At 48.4% G+C, this 18,004-nt stretch overlaps 1 non-coding gene across 1 annotated transcript; it reads right to left on the bottom strand.

The window, feature by feature from the left end:
• Window positions 1-1,223: 1,223 nt before the first annotated feature.
• On the bottom strand, window positions 1,224-1,296 carry TRNAQ-CUG (transfer RNA glutamine (anticodon CUG)). Its single transcript has one exon. It is a non-coding gene; the product is annotated as a tRNA-Gln (tRNA).
• Between the last annotated feature and the right edge of the window lie 16,708 nt (window positions 1,297-18,004).

The following is an 18,004-nucleotide window of genomic DNA, read 5'->3' as shown; positions in this document are numbered from 1 at the left end:
GCCCTTTCTTCTGTTTTAAAAATAACTATTTCAAGGGACACCTGGGTGGCTCAGTCGGTTAAGCATCTGCCTTTGGCTCAGGTCATGATCCCAGGGTCCTGGGATCGAGCCCCACATCGGGCTCCCTGCTGAGGCAGCTCCCTCTGCCGGCCGCTCCCCCTGCTTGTGCTCTCTCTCTCTCTCCCCCTGACAAAGGAATAAATGAGATCTTTTTAAAAATAAAAAAAAATATTTCAAACACAGAGACAGGACAGGTTTAGAGGAATTGTCAGCTGAATGCAACAATGCTAAACCATGTGTGCACATGCACTTTTATTATATCCTGACATTTTAACCATTTATTTATTTACAGAAATAAAATAATCCCAAGTGAGGCGGGGTCTCTCGTACCCCCTGCCAGATGTCATATTCCTCCCTCCCTCCCTTCCCCAGGGCACCGCTCTCTTATAGTTAATAATATCTCTATGCCTGAGATACCTTTTTAGTTTTTTTTTTTTAAAGATTTTATTTTTATTTATTTGAGAGAGAGAGAATGAGAGAGAGCGAGTACATGAGAGGGGGGAGGGTCAGAGGGAGAAGCAGACTCCCTGCCGAGCAGGGAGCCCGATGCGGGACTCGATCCCGGGACTCCAGGATCATGACCTGAGCCGAAGGCAGTCGCTTAACCAACTGAGCCACCCAGGCGCCCACCTTTTAGTTTTTATCTTTTACTACATATCTGTGCATCCACATACCATATTTGGGAAAGCATTCCTTTGCAGGTTTAAAAACTGGCCTTTCTTCTTCACTTTTTGAGATTTGTTCATACCCATACATGCGGCTCTGGTTCATTTGTTTTTTGTTTTTTTTTTTTAAAGATTTTATTTATTTATTTGACAGACAGAGAGCACAAGTAGGCAGAGTGACAGGCAGATGGAGAGGGAGAAACAGGCTCTCCGCTGAGCAGGGAGCCGGATGTGGGGCTCGATCCCAAGACCCCAGGATCATGACCTGAGCCGAAAGCAGCCGCTTAACGGACTGAGCCACCCAGGCGCCCCTGGTTCATTTGTTTTAACTCCTGGGAGGTATTTCAGGGAATGGCTTTGTTGCAAAGCCTCCATCCATTTCCCCCTTGGATTAATTTCCGGGGTATTTCAGTTTTCCCTCTTACAGACAGCACTGCATCTGTCACTTAGTTGAGAAGTTCCTCATTTCATCTTATTTATTTTTTTAAGTAATCTCTACACCCAATGTGGGACTCGAACTCACAACCTTGAGATCCAGAGTCACATGCTCTACCAACTGAGCCAGCCAGGCACCCTGAGAACTTCCTCATTTCAAATGTCCAGTCATGGGGGTCTGGTTCCTTAAGCCTACAGCCTTTGATCTCACTCCACCTCCTCCTGCCCTCCCCTCTCCAGTCCACCCCAGTCCCCTACCAGAGCTCCAGGCTCCCCAGGCTCTCCTTCCTTCTTCTTTCTGTCCACTCTCCACTTGAAGCTGGGGGCCTTAAAACTGCACGTCTGTGATCACGTCCCTGACACTGGATGTACCCCCAAGCCCAGAGCTGGACAAGGGTGGGAACAGGGCATCTTCCTCACCCCTGGGCGCCCTGCCTGCCATGGCACCTGACCGGGAAGACACATTAAGTGAGATGAAAATGTCCCAGTTTCAGCAGCTGGCTTTGGAATTCTCATAGGGCAAGAAGTGTCTTGGGGGAGGAAAAAATATGTGGCTCAGCCGGTTGGTGGAGGCAGGGGAGTGGAAGAAGGGTGGAGGGCAGCGTCTTAAGAACTGATTGGCTGGAGCCAGGGCAGCAAGGGAGTGAGCTTAGAGGTTTTGCATTCCTGGCTCAGTTGGTAGAGTATACGACTTTTGATCTGGTCCTGAGTTCAAGCCCCAAGTAGAGCACAGAGCTTGCTCAAAAAAAAAAAAAAAAAAAAAAGGAACAGGAAATGTTCGGGGAGGTGGTGCGTTGTGGGAGGAGGACAGGGAGTTTTGGAGGGAACTTCTGGGAACAGGAGTCAGCTGAATGCAGCTCTGCCCTGCGGCTGCCATATCTCTGTGTGGTTTCGGCCAAGTTAAACCTCTCGGTTTTCCCCACTGGTAAATGTGCTCCTAACTGCACCTACCTCCCAAGGATGTAGTACCGGTCAAATGTCATAATGGTGCTATTCTGCACCGAATCCTGCACACAACACACAACTTCTTGGTAAGCCCGTGAGAGTAGGGACTGGGCAGGCTTTAAAGTCCTGACCCCTCACTCCTCCCAACCCCTGGCTGGGTTAAGGAATCCCCTTTGAGCGCCTCCAACAAAAGGCACGAATCCTGTTATCCTCACATTACTGCTTTGAGGGAGGTGCTAAAATATTCCCCACCTCAGACGAGGAAATGGGGGCAGAAGAAAGTTCTGTTACCTGCTCCAGGTCACACAGCTCTTAAGCACCTACTGTTCTGGGTTGTTTCTCCACTCCTGCCCTTCCCTCCCTGTCCCCTCTCTGGGTTTGAGAGGACTGTTTCGCTCCATCCCTACTCCCAATCTGCCGGGTACAGGCCGGTCGCTCTGCGTGGTGATGAAGAAATGAATGAGTGAGCCCCGCTCTGACGCCCACCCTTTCCATATCCTGGTGGGACCCCAAACGGCTGCACCCCCATCTGCTCGCGTCCTCCCTCCGCCGCTCCACCAGGGGGCGCCCTCTGCCCCACAGGTCACTGCTTTGGGTTGGAGGCGAGGGGGCTGAGGAGAACCCGAGAGGAACTGACCTCTCCCTGTCTTTCCATTCACTTGCCCTGTGTGGCCAGGAGCTACATGGGTTCGAATCCCGCGCTGGCCTTGAGCTGTATGACCTTGGGCGGGCCACTTGACCTCCCTCGTTCTAGTTCTCAGTAGGATGGGAACGGTATATTAGTGCCTCCCTCAGAGGCTGAAGGGCATCACCTGATTAATGACCAACCCTGGCAGACAGCCAGCAAGGTGCCACACTTTGCTGCTATCTTGCTCTGGGTGTTTGCTATGAGCCGGGCGTGGTGCCCAAACCGCAGGACAGCCAGCCTGAACGCAGTGCCTTTATCTCCTATAATTTTTCGTACATAGTCAATTATACACGTAGTAGAGGATTATGGGCTCATAAAAATTTCCAAGACTACAGAAAAAGAAGTCCCCTCCTTTTTTAAAAGATTTTATTTATTTATTTTTGCGAGACAGAGCATAAGCTGGGGGAGGGGCAGATGGAGAAGGAGAGGCAGACTCCCCGCTGAGCAGGGAGCCCGATGCGGGGCTTGATCCCAGGACCCTGGGATCATGACCTGAGCTGAAGGCAGACGCTTAACTGACTGAGCCACCCAGGCGCCCCACGAAGTCCCTTTATCCCTTCAGCTCCTCGCTCCTTGTTCCTACCCCAGTTGCGAGGAGTTCCTAAAGTCACTGATGTTCTCAGTTCACCTGCAAGAACCAGCCTGGCCTGGTTCCATTGCTTTCTATCTTCCCACAAAGTGAGACCCACCCTTGGAGAGCTGACAAAGGGTGGGGCCCAGGGTCATGGGGTTACTGGCTCCTGGTGTTACTTTGGGGAAGTCACATTCCCCTATGTGCACCCGTGTCTCCAAATCTGCAGTAAATTCCATCTGCATGTAATCCCCTGTTTTATTTCAACTTGCTCTAGCTTCCAGAATAAGTGGAGGCAATGAGAAGGTGAGGATGCAGAAGGCCCCTCTGCCCGTGCCAGATGCTGGAGGCCCTGGAGACCCCAGGCCTCAGTTCGTTACATCCAGAGTGGATGCCAGCCAGCTCTGTGTCCAGGCCTGGCTGGGTGATGCTGGGGTCACAGCGGGGACAGAGGCAGCCCTGCCGTCATGGAGCTCAGTGGGAGGACAGTTCAGTCACCATTTACTGCCCAGTGTGATCAGGACTGGATTGGGGAGCACAGGGGACTGTGGGAACCCAGAGTAAGTGCCTGCTAGCCTGGGCAGGGGGTGGCGTCAGGGAGGGCTTCCCAAAATTAGGGCATATGTGAATCCAAAGAATGAGTAGAGGAGGATCATGGGCAAAAGTGTTCCCTGCAGAGGGAACAGCCTGTTGGGAGGTTCAGAGGGTGGCACAGGGGATTAGAGGAACTCAGGGTTGTCATTGATGATTCCAGCACAGTGTGTTGGGGAGCAGGCAGGGCAGTTGGTTTTTCACCTCTGGGGAGGGCAGGGCTTGGGCGGAAAGAGGGAGTGAACATTCTAGGTGGGGAAACAGCCTGTCCTGAGACCTGAGAGGTAGCCTGGAGGCCCAACAAGGCCTTTGTGGCTGGAGTGGGAAGGGAACAGGCAGGGGCCAGATGATACCAGATCTGGGCAGCAGGCATAGGTTTGGGGGTCCTATGTGAAGGTGAAGAGGCTGCTTTTAGGCAACAGGCTTGAGCAATGGAAATTTTAGCAAGGCAAAAGGGCGCACACAGTGACTACTGAGCTAATGCCAACAAGCTCATTACGCCATAGGCCCTAACCGACCAATGGGCTACTTGAAACCAGGCACAGTTCCTAAGATTACCAGAAAAAGGGAAAATTCCATATGTTCCCATACTCCTCCATTCGGCCCTATAACTATAGCCCCTCGCCACCGCCACGTGGCACAGTCTCTTTTTCTGTCCTACCCACTCCTCCCTTGCAGTATATTCAATAACTTCTAACCCCTTTGTTCTGCCTGGGGTGAATTCTTTCACTGCCTGCATCGGGATGCCCCACACTTAGTGGACAGAGGTGGCATTTGAAGCCTAGGAATGGCTGGACTCACCAGGAGAGAGAGAGAGAGAGAGAGAGAGACACCATGGGTTCCAGCCCCCAGGAATCCCAGCTTTTGGAGGTGGGTCAGAGGAGGAAGGGGGATCAAGGAACTGACGATGAGGGCCCGGGAGAGAAGAAGGCCACCTGCCACCACCAGCGAGAGGAAGCACAGGTTCTCAACTGACTCCCCTTCAGAATTTGTATTTTGTAATATTTTTCAAAAATGATGCGTGGCTAATATTTACTTTGCATTCAGATTTATCTTCTTAGGACTTTGTGCCAGCCTTGGAGATCCCTGGAGATGCTTCTACCTTCACTTACTATTTTTAAGGATGTCTTTATCAATACTGTAAATTTTATAACCAGAGTTGACTACTGTTCAAAAGCATAGCTTTGGGGATCTTGCTCTGTGAATCCCTGAATTTGGTGCCACAATTTTGCCTGAGTTCCTTTTCAGATACCTGAAAAGCAGTAGTCTCACTATTTTGCTTATGTAGTACATAAAAATTCTTTTTAGAATTTTATATCTTCACACTTTCAGGTAGATGGAAAACTTTTTCCCATCAGTTTAAATTGTTACCATTGGTGTATTGTAAATATTGACATTTAAAAATAAAAAGTATGCCATTTTTTAAAATATAGCCAGTGGAGTCTTCGAGAACTGAGATCTACTATTAACCATCTACAAAAAGACATAAGCAATTTTTTCTTTAGTTTTACGTGTTCTTTTTTCTCTTTGAACTTGTATTTCTTTTTTTTAATGTATATATATATATATTTATTTATTTATTTAGATTTTTATTTGTTTGAGAGAGAGAGAGAGAGTGAGCAAGAGAGAGAAAGAAGGAGCAAGGGGAGAGGGAGAAGCAGACTCCCGGCTAAGCAGGGAGCCAACCAGAGGCTTGACCTCAGGACCCAGAGATCATGACCTGAGCCGAAGGCAGCCGCTTAACTGACTGAGCCACCCAGGCGCCCCAAGCTGCTCTTTTTCTATTCCCTGAAAGACTTTGTGTAAGGTTGGCATTATTTCTTCCTTACCTGTTCGGTAAAATTGACTAGTGAGGCTCTCAGAGACATTAGAGGGGAAAGTGTTTAATTATAGATTCAATTTCTTTAATCATTGTAGGACTATTCATGTTTATTATTTCTTCTTATGTCAGTTTTGGCAAGTTCTATTATTATTATGATTTTAAAATTTATTTATTTATGGGGGGGAGGGGCAGAGGGAGCAAGAGTCTTAAGCAGACTCCGGGCTGACTGCGGAGCCCGATGTGGGGCTCGATCGCGAGACCCTGAGATTGTGACCTGAGCTGAAACCAAGAGTTGGCTGCTTAACGACTGTACCACCCAGGCGCCCCTTGTTATTATTATTTTATCAGGTATTTGTCTACTTAGTTTATTTTTCAAAAATTTTTGTCTTAAGATTGGTCTGGTATTCTTTCTTATGTTTGTTTTTGTTTAAAAAAAATTCATTCCTTTCTCTCTCTTTTTCTTAAACAGAAGAAAAACAAACAGAAGTTTATTAACACATATATCTTATGTATACATAGGAGATACCCAGGGGAAAATGAGTATGTCCCCTTTCTCTCTCTTTTTAAGCAAGCATGGAGAAAATGTGTTCACACCATTAAATTAGATGGGAATCCAACACATATCAGTATAGCGGTGTCCCTTAATTCTTTTAACTCTTAAGCTGTATGCCAGAAATCAATTCTGATCTATCTCCAGAACATAGTTTAATGATTTCTCAGCTGACAGTTTGTCCAGCCCTCCCCCAATTTTGTTGAATGAAAAGTGTTGGAAGCAAAAACCTGAAAAGCAAAGACTTGCGCAAGGATTCATTATCCAGTCATTAGAGTTCCTCCCTTTCTCAACACCAGTGTCAGCGTTCTAAATCTCTTTCTTCGGTCACCGAGGATTTTCTGCCCCAAGAGTATGAATTGAGGATGGGAGGAAAGTCAGGTTTTTTGTTTTGTTTTGTTCTGTCTGTTTGTTTGTATTTTAAGAAGGTGGGTGAAGGACGGAAATAAGAAATGGCTAAGTCCTACACAACCAGGGGCTTTCTCAGGCAGATTTGTTTAGGGAATTGTCCATTGGGAAGATGAGGATCTGGGCATTAATTTCCTTTCACTTGTCCCTGTGTCTGCTTATCTGGTGGAAAATCTTCATGGATCCTTGCAGGTGTGTATGTATTCCAGATTAAGGACTGGTCTCCACCTTGAAGAGCAGTCTGTGTTTTCTGTTGTTACACTCTGATCTCTTGTGCCCTGGGTTAATAAAGGAGTTGGCCACACTTAATTTATTACAACCCAGAGTGTCCAGGCCTGTGTGTGCTGATGGATGCTTGGCCCTACGTTGCTGGGCACCAGCAGCACAGATCTAGTTATAAATAACCATTACAAACGACAGCACTGGCCTATGGAGAGGGCATGGTGCCAGGTACCACGTCACACACTCCAGAGGCGTTGCCTTGTTTAATCCCCATTTTACAGATGAAACTGATACTCAGGAGTGTGCAGTCACTTTCCCAAGAGCACCCAACCAGTAACTGGCAGGCGTGAAGGCTTGAGCTCTAGTCTGAATCCAAGGCCCGTGCTAAACTGCCTGGGGACTCTAGGTTCTCAGAACTGTAGGATTTTAACCTTGGAACCTCACTAGAGGCCCTCTTACCCATCACCTTTGTTTTGCAAAGGAGAGCCTGAGGCCAGAGTCAGGGAGTGGCTTGCACTCAGGCATAACAGGTACAAGGAGTTGGGGGGTGGGAGCTGGAGGCATGGGTGGGAGCCTCTCCCTGTTGACATTCTGATACCAAGGACTTCGGCACAGTTTCTTTTGAAGATAAACACTTAATGCCAGTAGCTGAAGGAGTTCCTTAATCTCTTGGGAAATTCCTCCAGGAGGCAAGGGCATGGCTGAGGTGACTTCAGGGAAGCCCAAGCCAGATGCTACAGCAGCTTGGCTTCTCTTCCAGGGACTAAACGAGCAGGGGCTGGATGATCTCTCCATCGTTGGACATTCCAAGAGGGTAAAAGTCAGCAGAGTCCTGACCCCAAGGACAAACGAACTGCTGATTGAGGCCTCAGAATGAATATGAACCCTAGCTCTTCATTGGACCTCAATCCAAGCACGAGGGAATGGGGAGAGCCTAGGCAAAGGCCCAGCCTCTTCTAGTATCTGGAAGCTGCTCTCATTTCTTGGCTGCTGGCTGTATCACTCCCCTCCAGCTCCGACCCTCCTGCCACCCTCGTAATAAGAACCCTTGTGATTACATTGGGTCACCAGGATGATCCAGAATAATCTCCCGATCTCAAGATCCTTAATTTAATCACACCTGCAAAGTCTCTTTCACCATGTAAGGGAGAACATCTGGGGATGAGGGCGTGGGCACCTATGGGGGTGGTGGGTATTTCCAGCCCTCCACACCAGGACAAAGGAGGTGCAGGGACTTCAGTCTTCTATGGCATTCCTTCCGGGACCAAATCCTGGGGTGCCTTTGCAAGCACTCCTTCCCCTCTCCACGGTCCCTCAGTTGAATTTGTCTCCATCTCTAGTTAAATCAATATTCAGTGTTTACATTATCATGACTGTGTATAAAGTTCACAGAGAGTGACCTCCAGTTACATTTTCCTTCTCCTACAGGCTCGTTTTTCCTGGAGTTAATAACAGCCTTATCTTTCTTTTGTTTACCTTTCTAAGCACTTGTTTGTATTTCCTCCCTAGATTCTGATACAACCGTAAAACTCTGATAAAGCATATCAGGGAATTAGCATCATGATACTTAAAAGAACCTCACGGGTCACCTTTGAAGGATGCAAAGGAACCAACTGATTATTTGAAAGTTGATAAAGCAATAGAAGAATCAAGCATTCCCCTGGCTTTTTCAGGACCCCCTTTCTCTGAAGCGGAAGATCTTGGTTCTTAATGGGATTAACGCAGTTACCTGCTTTATGTTCTCATCCCCTGTACCTATTTATGCATCAATATCATATGTCTGTACCATATTTATACCACCTCTATTTAGATTGTCTACCTCTGTGTCATCTCCATCTACATAATTTATCCTTTTATTCTGTCACCTTTATACTATATGTCTATACCGTCTATCTATATCAATACCATCTACATATACCTAGGCTAATATTATATATCCATAGTCTATATTTGTATCTAACTAATGGTTTCAGAATAACAGCATCAATATTATTATGATATCATTAATGAAAGCCACTTAAGATGTCTTGCATTTCTTTTTGTTTTCAGGGAGGTATTGTGTCCATATGGTACACTCACATATTCACATTTACACACAGTGTCCCAACAACACAGATATCCAGTTGGGGCCCAGACCTAGCGTTGATACTCCCCCCCCCCCCCCGAGAGACTTGTGCCCGCCTTGTCTTTCCTACTCAGAAACCTCCAGGTATGTCTCAGACTTTTCAAGGGCCCTTCACATACTACCTTACACGGACGCACCCACGCGTTCACCGAGCTCAGACCCACCGAGACTCAGCACAGCGTGCACAGGGGCACCCTCTCTCTCCCACACACGGACCATGTTCTTCCAGCAGTAATAGGTAACGAACGTCCCAGGGCTCTATAACCCTCTCCAGCCCAGCACCCACCCTCGCGTTTACCCGCACCTCGTCTTGCACTTGCCACAAGGATCAGACCTTCCGGACCACCAGATGGCGCTGTGAGCCTACAAATGTCGGCTCCAGATGTGGGGCTGAGGCGGGAAGGTGGAGGGATGGGAGGCGGTGAGGTGGGGACAGAAATGGCTGGAGAGGTAGAAGGCAAGACACGGAGGGAGAAATAGTAGCAATAATAAGATGATCCCTTTTAATCTTCGCAAAATCCCACGGGAACTACACTCATGAGTCAGTCCCATCCTACATAGAGGAAACTGAGGCTCAGAGAGTCAATGTCTTGCTAAATCTTGCCATTATCACTGCAAAGTACAGAGTATTATATTTGAATTTTCAATAGAGAAAGTAAAAATTAGCTCCTAATCAGAGAGTAAAAATATGCCCGGCTATTCGGCAGGCTGGCATAACCGCGGGATAAAGCCAGCTACAATGTTAGGAGGAAACAGTATTCCTCCCAAGGTCACCCTGCAACTGGAAGTGTCCCAACGACTCCCCTTCTTGAGTGACTACTGCTTTCTTACTCAGAAAACCTTGTCCTTTAAGTCATAGATGATTGCAAGTTTTGCTGTTTGGAGTTATGATGGGAAGAATGAAGCACTCCCCCCTTGCCTGGTGGATCTAAGGCACTCTGATATTGGGAAGCAACTGTGGTTTCCAACCCAAGGGCAGAACTTTGGATCAGGGGTTTCTGAATATACAATCCTACACTTAACTTTCAGAGTTCTAGGTCCACAAGACCCTTCTCAGGGTCTAATTTTTTTTTTTTTTTAAGATTTTATTTATTTTTTTTAGAGAGAGAATGAACAGGGGCGGAGGGAAGGGCAGAGGGAGAGGGAGAGAGAGAATCCTAAGCAGACTCTATGCTGAGCACTGAGCCCGTCGTAGGGCTCAATCCAGGACCCTGAGATCGTGACCTGAGTTGAAGGCAGATGCTTAATGGACTGAGCCACCCAGGTGCCCCTCAGCTGTCTAGGTGGGGCTCGACCCCAGGACTTTGAGAACATGACCCGAGCCAAAATCAAGAGTTGGCTACTTAACCGACTGAGAAACCCAGGAGCCCCAAGTGCAAAGCTTTTAATTAAGCACACAGCTTAATGAGACACATTCATAATAGAATTTGGGGGGTACCCTGGATAGCTGTGCTCTGCCCTGTCTCCAGCAGATACCCACCAAATGGAACCACTATTCTGACCTCTGTCATCTAGAGTACTTCTGCCTGTTTGAAAACTTCACACATACAGAATCATATATTATTTATAGTAAGCATTCTTCTTCTAAATTCTAAAACTTTTGAGGGGAAGTAATCTCAAGCACGCAGAAAAGTTTCAAGAATAAATAGAATACAGGGGCACCTGGGTGGTTCAGTCATTAAGCGTCTGCCTTCGGCTCAGGTCATGATCCCAGGGTCCTGGGATCGAGCCCCACATCGGGCTCCCTGCTCAGCGGGAAGCCTGCTTCTCCCTCTCCCACTCCCCCTGCTTGTGTTCCCTCTCTCGCTGTGTCTCTCTCTGTCAAATAAATAAAACCTTAAAAAAAAAAAAGAATAAATAGAATACAAATAACATTCATTGTACTCTTTACCCAGATTCACCTTGAGTTGACATCTTATCCCATTTCCTAATTTGTCCTGTCTCTCTCTCTCTCATCTATCTTGTACTTTTTCTGAATCATTTAGGGTCAGTTACACACAACATGGCCCTTTACCCCTAAATCCTTCAGTGTGTATTTCTCAGGAACAGTGAGGTTCTGTGATGCAGCTACCATAGTTATCAACTTGAGTAAAGTTAACATTGATACAATACTTTCATCTCTACTGTTTGTATTCTTTTTTTTAAAGATTTTATTTATTTATTTGAGAGAGAGTGAGAGAGCAAGAGAGCACAAGCGGGGGTGGGGTAGAGGGAGAAGCAGGCTCTGCTGAGCAGGGAGCCTGATGCGGGGCTCGATCCCAGGACCTAGAGATCATGACCTGAGCTGAAGGCAGACGCTTAACCAACTGAGCCACCCTGGCGCTCCTCTACTGTTTGTATTCTAATTTTGGCATTTTGAGAAGCAATTTGACAACTTTGAAAAGAAAGGGCAGAGTTTTATTGTTGTTTGACTGATAGCACACTGCAGAGTCATCACCATAGTTCAAGGTGGGGCCTCTGCACCTAGATCACCGGGGTTTGACCCAGCCTCCGCACCCCAACACCAAAGAGACCTTGGTCAGGTCATGTAACCTCTTTTTTTTTTTTTTTTAAGATTTTATTTATTCATTTGACAGAGAGAAACACAGCGAGAGAGGGAACACAAGCAGGGGGAGTGGGAGAGGGAGAAGCAGGCTTCCTGCTGAGCAGGGAGCCCGATGCGGGGCTCGATCCCAGGACCCTGGGATCATGACCCGAGCCGAAGGCAGACGCTTAACGACTGAGCCACCCAGGCGCCCCAGGTCATGTAACCTCTTGATGCCTCAATTTCCCTGACAGTAAAATGGGGATACTTCTAGGGGTACATAACTAAAAATATTTATAGGCCAGTTGGTACAATCTCTGGGCTTTGTTTCAAAATAATCCTGATTTTGGGGGGTGTAGGGGGAGGGGATTGTCGAGAGAACGAGTGGACCATGAGTTGATCATTGCTGAAACGGGGTGATGGATATATTGTATATCTACCTTTGTATATGCTTGAAATCTTCCACAAAAAAAATAGTTTTTTCAAAGAAAGAAAAGAAAAATAAACGTGGGGAGGGGTGGAGATTATTATTAATCACCTGCCTTCAAGGGTAATTAATAATTGGGGTTAGGAGGAGGCATTAAACAATTTAATTTAAATTAAATCTAAATTAAGCATTTAGAACAGTGCCTGGCTAATGCTGTTAGCTATTACTTTTTATTTTGTTACCACTAGGTGGCGCTGTCTCCCAGCTCCACAGGAAGCGGGGCTGGGTGGGGTGATGATTATTATTAGCCTTGAGTTTGAATTCTGCTCTGCTGCTTCCTAGCTGAGATCCTGAACATTGACTATTTCTGAGCCTTTATTCATTTATAAAATGAATCATAGTATCAACTTCTGAGTTGTTAGGATGATTCCGAGACAATGATGTAAAGTGCCTGATGAAGTCTCTGGTGTATATGTTTCTGGACACCTGTTTCTGGGGCTGGATCTGCCTCTGGGCACAGTGTTCCTTGTTTTTCCTGTGGAGATTCTGCTACTTACCTGAGTGATTGAGAAAATCTAGAGAGGCTACAAACAGGGTGAGAACTTTCTCCATTCCTATCGCCGATCAGTCCTCCAGCCATGAAATGGTGCCAGTCTTCCCAGATGGGAACTTTTAGAAATCCTATTCCATCACCTGTAACCCACCTGACCTTACCAGTCTGCCCTTCAGGTTCTTCCTTTATAAAATGAGGATCTCTATATAAAACACACCTATCACAATCATCATGAGGACTCAATGTGATATTATAGGGGAAGCATTCAATACAAGGCTTGGTGAACAGAGAGTAGCTCCTACCAACGTGAAAATATTAAGATAATTGAGCTAATATTTTGAGGGCTCATATATGTAGGTTATATAATAACACCACGAATTCTCACAGTAGCACCAGGAGATTGATATAGTAACGATCCCCCATGGGATAGGGAAGCTCAGTGAGAAGTCACTTCCTGAAAGTCACGCAGCTGATACATGGCAACTTTGGGATTTATTTATTTATTTTTTAGGATTTTATTTATTTATTTGACACACAGAGAGAGAGAACAAGCAGGGGGAACGGAAGAGGGAGAAGCAGGCTCCCGGCTGAGCAGGGAGCCCGATGCGGAACTCGATCCCAGGACCCTGAGATCATGACCTGAGCTAAAGGCAGGTGCTTAACCCATTGAGCCACCCAGGCGCTCCCAATTTTGGGATTTAAACCAGGCAGCCTGTCTAGAATCTGTACCACAAGCTCTGATGCTCCACGAGACTCCCTCACCCTCTCAAACCAGGTTGCATGCCCAGAATTCAAGTTTCCTCTGGGCCCGAGGTCTTTGAACAGCCAGAGGATCTCCATTCAGGCCATCTCCTGCCCAGGAAAGGATGATTCAAGGAGTACAAAGTCCTGGGGCGCCTGGGTGGCTCAGGAGCATCCACTCTTGATCTCAGGTCTTGATCTCAGGGTTGTGAGTTCGAGCCCTGCATTGGGCAAGGAGCCTACTTAAAAAAAAAAAAAAAAAAAAACCCAAGTCCTTCCTACGTTTTGCCCATGAAGGTCCGGGGAGCACCATAGAGTAGCGGTCCTCCATCAGAATCACCTGGAAGCCTTGGTGAAACACAGATTGCTGGGTCCACCCCCAGAGGTTTTACGTCAGTAGGTCCAGGGTAGGGCCTGAGAATTTGCATTTTTAACAAGTTCCAGATGATGCTGAGAGTGCTTATGTGGGGGCTACACTTGAGAACTGCTGAACTATGGCAGAACAGGATTAAAGGAGCTTGGGGAGTCTGGGTGGCTCAGTCGGTTAAGTGTCTGCCTTCAGCTCAGGTCATGATCCCAGGGTCCGGGAATCAAGTCCCACGAAGGGCTCCCTGCTCAGAGGGGGGTCTGCTTCTCCCTCTCCCTCTGCCCCTCCCCCCAGCTCATGCGCACGCACTCTCTCTCTCAAATAAAAAAATAAAAATCTTTTAAAAATGATACTCATCAAATTTAGCATTCTGAAGAACGGATGTGCCCAGATGAGATCCTTTTTTCCCTAATTTATCCATCTAGAGGGAGTGCCTTTTTCTAATTAACACAAGGGCACCAGATTGACCCCGAGTTCAGATTCAAGAACTAAGAGCTGTCAAGATTTCTGGCTTTACAGACAACTTCCATGGAATGCCCAAGCATCTCCCAGAAGTGAAGCAGTGCGTCCCCAGAAGGGAAATCCTCCTGTGAACTCCCTTCAGGCTGGACGTGGAGGACAAGAGGGAGAATTAACTTCCAGAGGAGAGAATTAGAGGCAGCCATGTTGGGTGTCACAGGGACTCGCTGCACGTCCAAGGTGTTGGCGGTTAGAATGCCAACTTCCCAGCGGCAAGTAGCAGAATCATTGTGAAAGGCAGTCAGTCTCCCGTGGGCAGTCTTTCAACACCCATTCAGCTGCAGAAGAACACGCCTTGGGCCTGGAACAATTCCTTAGCAAGAGGCCCAAAGCCCTCACCGCCTGGGCTGGGCTTCACCTACCGCCTTGTGAGCAAACATCTCTCTCTTTTTCTGATTTAACGCTCCCTTGTTCTACTTAAGGGCGTGTGTCAGTGGCCCCAGGTGGGTCCCTAACTTTCTGAATTTCAGATCCCACGGGGGAGGGGTCTGGGCCCTTCCAGTGCAGCATGAAGTAGGATGTGTGCAATGTACATACTGGTGTTGGCTGTGGGGTGGATCTGCCCGTCGTGGGGGCCTGGATCGTGGGGGGTCTTGTGCACTCCATCTCCTCCCTTGCTGTAAGTCAAGGCTGTATCACTCGAGCCTGGTGTGCGTGGTGTCTGCTCTCGGTGACCTTGAACTGTGGCAGTGAAACAACAATCTTGGCCCAACAGTGGATTTAACAATAAAGATAGTTAATTCTCTTACAAAGAGAGAAGTCTGGAGGTAAGCAGTGTCAGAATGCATTCGATAACTCAACAAAGTAATAGAAAATCTGTGTTTTACTCCATTTGTTTGCTCCATCGTCCTCTCCGTTGACCATTAGTCCTTACCCAGCTGTCTCCAAAGGGAGCGAGAGGGATCACAGAGGGAGAGGGAGAAGCAGGCCTCCTGCCGAGCAGGGAGCCCGATGCGGGGCTCAATCCCAGGACCCTGGGATCATGACCTGAGCCGAAGGCTTAACGGACTGAGCCACCCAGGAGCCCCTCAGCTGTCTCCAAAGAAAGCAAGCAGAGGGCAGCCTGCACTTTAAGAGGACTTACCTCACATTCTATTCTCTTTTTATGAAAGGGGAATAATCATTTTTTGGGAACACGATAGCAGGAATCCCCCTTATGTCCTGTTGACCGAAACTCCGACACACGGGTACCCCTAGCCAAAAGGAGTGCTGGGGAAATGAACATTCCCAAGCTCTTTTGTGGGACACAGGCCTTTATCGGCAGAAGAAAGAGAACGGGGACGTCTGAGGTGCTGACAGACACAGGCTTCACCCACCGCAGGTGCACGGAGCATGGTTTCAGTCGCCACTCGGCTATAGGTTTTGGACATCCGACTGACACCTCACAGTAGCCCGCACCTCATACCTCGCTCAGAGTTCCTTCCTTAGACATTGCCATAAGGGTTCGATGTCATTTGGGGAAGGAGGGTAAATGAATTTTTGGTCGTGTGTGGGAGAGTTCCTTTTGTGTTGAATGGGGGCTTGCACCTTGCACGAGACCTTTCCTTCTCTGGCCTTTGGTTCCTTCATTTTGTAGTATCAGGGTAGACGAGCAGATCCCTTCCACTGTTCTGTTCTTTTTTTTTTTTTAAGATTTACTTATTAATTTTAGAGCGAGTGAGCGAGTGGGGAGACGGGCAGAGACAGAGGGAGAGAATCTGCAAGCAGACTCCCCACTTAGCGTGGAGCCCGATTGGGGGCTCAATCTCACGGCCCATGAGGTCACAACCTGAGCTGAACCCAAGAGTCGGACGCTCAACTGACTGAGCCCCCCAGGCGTCCCCCCATCCCCCTTTCCACTGTCCTAAGCTGGACTTTGGAAACAGGCACAGCTTGGATTCAGACCACACCTCTGCCACCTCCTTTCTGGTGACCTTGAACAAGGTGCTTAGCACCGCTGAGCCTCGGTTACCTCTGTGAAGTGGTAGGCGGGGCGTTAAGTGACCCGAGGCTGGTCAAACACCCAGGCAGTGCTGACTCACGGCAGGTTCCGTGATGACAGCATTCTTATTATCATGACCGTTGTGGTTAAAAGTATTAATACTGGCAGTAGTTTGAGGAAGACTTAATGGGTGAGGGTCTTGGAGTCGGGCAGACCTGGGATCAAATCCACTTCTGCTGGAGACAACTCCGTCTGTGCTGTTTCCTCCTCCTGGAAATTGGGAGGTTGTCTTAGAAGACAATGGAAGAGTCTACGGCCATACCACCCTGAACGCGCCCGATCTCGTCTGATCTCGGAAGCTAAGCAGGGTCGGGCCTGGTTAGTACTTGGATGGGAGAAGACAATGGAAGAGCTCACCAAGGTCACAAATGTAAATTGCTCAGACTAAGAAAGACTCTGGTCGATGTCAACTTGTTACTAGGATTCCAAGATCACACAGTTGGAAGAGTCTCTAATTTTAAGATTGAAAACATTCGTTGTGGGCGCCTGGGTGGCTCAGTCGGTTAAGCGTCTGCCTTCGGCTCAGGTCATGACCCCAGGGTCCTGGGATAGAGCTCCGCATTGGGCTCCCCACCTAGCTAGGAGCCTGCTTCTCCCTCTCCCTCTGCCTGCCGCTACCCCTGCTTGTGCTCTCTTGCTCTCTCTCTGTGTCAAAGAAATAAATAAAATCTTAAAAAGAAAATTCGTTGTAAGGTTCCAGGATTCAGTCTGCCATGGGGGCACCTCCCGCTGCTTCCTCACTTCCAGTACGGCACCTGCTGAGGATGGCCTCCCCCACCCCCCACACAAAGGCGCTCCTGCCCCCACCTGCTTGCATGCAACAGTAGTTAAGACCAGAACAACTCCCAGCCCTTCGCGTGTTTAGTGATTTCCCAGCCAGCCATGGATCCCACCAGAACCCCGGCTCCAGCCTCACCCTCGGCCCATCCCTCTCCCCCTGCCTTGGTGCAACTCACTGCCACGTGACTTTTACCTCCTAATTACCTTTCCAATGTGTCCACTTCTCTGCGTCTCCACCACTTCCGTGGATTGAACTGTGTCACCACGAAAGGCCTTGAGACCCTGACGCCCCCGTGTCTGTGAATGTGACCTCAGTTGGAAATCAGTTCTCTGCAGATAACTGAGTTAAGATGAGGTCATTCATCCAGCCTCTAGGTAACCCATTTCCGGTGTTTGGGCCATCCAGGCTGTGGTGCTTTGCTAGGGCAGCTCTGGGCATCACCGACGCACACGGCCTCCATCGGTGGCCCTCTGCCCGGCCGCCCGCTCTCCCTCATGCCCATAGCATTCTCATCAAAATGCAGGTCCGACTGTGGCCCCCACATTGGTCTTGGGACAAAAGTCCAAGCCGGGGGTCACCACTGGCCAGGTCACCGTTGGCTCGGCCTTCCTGTCGGGTCAGTGGGCATGTTCGTGACTCATGCCCTCAGTGGCTGGGGGCCACTGCCATGTGTCACCCCCTTGTCTGACTGCCCAGCTGAGGCGGCGGCCTCCCCGAGCTCTAGTTTCCTTCAGAGGGCTTGCTACCTGGCCCAGAGTTTCCTCTGTACTCCTTGTATTGTCTGTCGCTCCCACAAGAATGCAAGCCCCAAGAGGCCCAGACGTGGATACGGGTATTTGTGGAATAAATGAAGGAGTGGGTGGGTGACCTCGGAGTGGCTATCTGGGAAGGGCCTCAGGATTCGCTCCCCCGGGGCTGCTGTATGGCAAAGTGCCTCAGACTGGGCGGCCTAAACAACAGGAATGTCACCCTCTCAGTTCCGGGAGCCAGAAGTCCATCACCGAGGTGTGGGCAAGGCCTGTTCCTTCA

This window comes from Halichoerus grypus, chromosome 15, assembly GCF_964656455.1.
Source record: "Halichoerus grypus chromosome 15, mHalGry1.hap1.1, whole genome shotgun sequence".
Taxonomy (NCBI): domain Eukaryota; kingdom Metazoa; phylum Chordata; class Mammalia; order Carnivora; family Phocidae; genus Halichoerus; species Halichoerus grypus.
The sequence above is the reverse complement of the archived record's forward strand: the minus strand, read 5'-3'. Positions and strand labels throughout refer to the sequence as shown.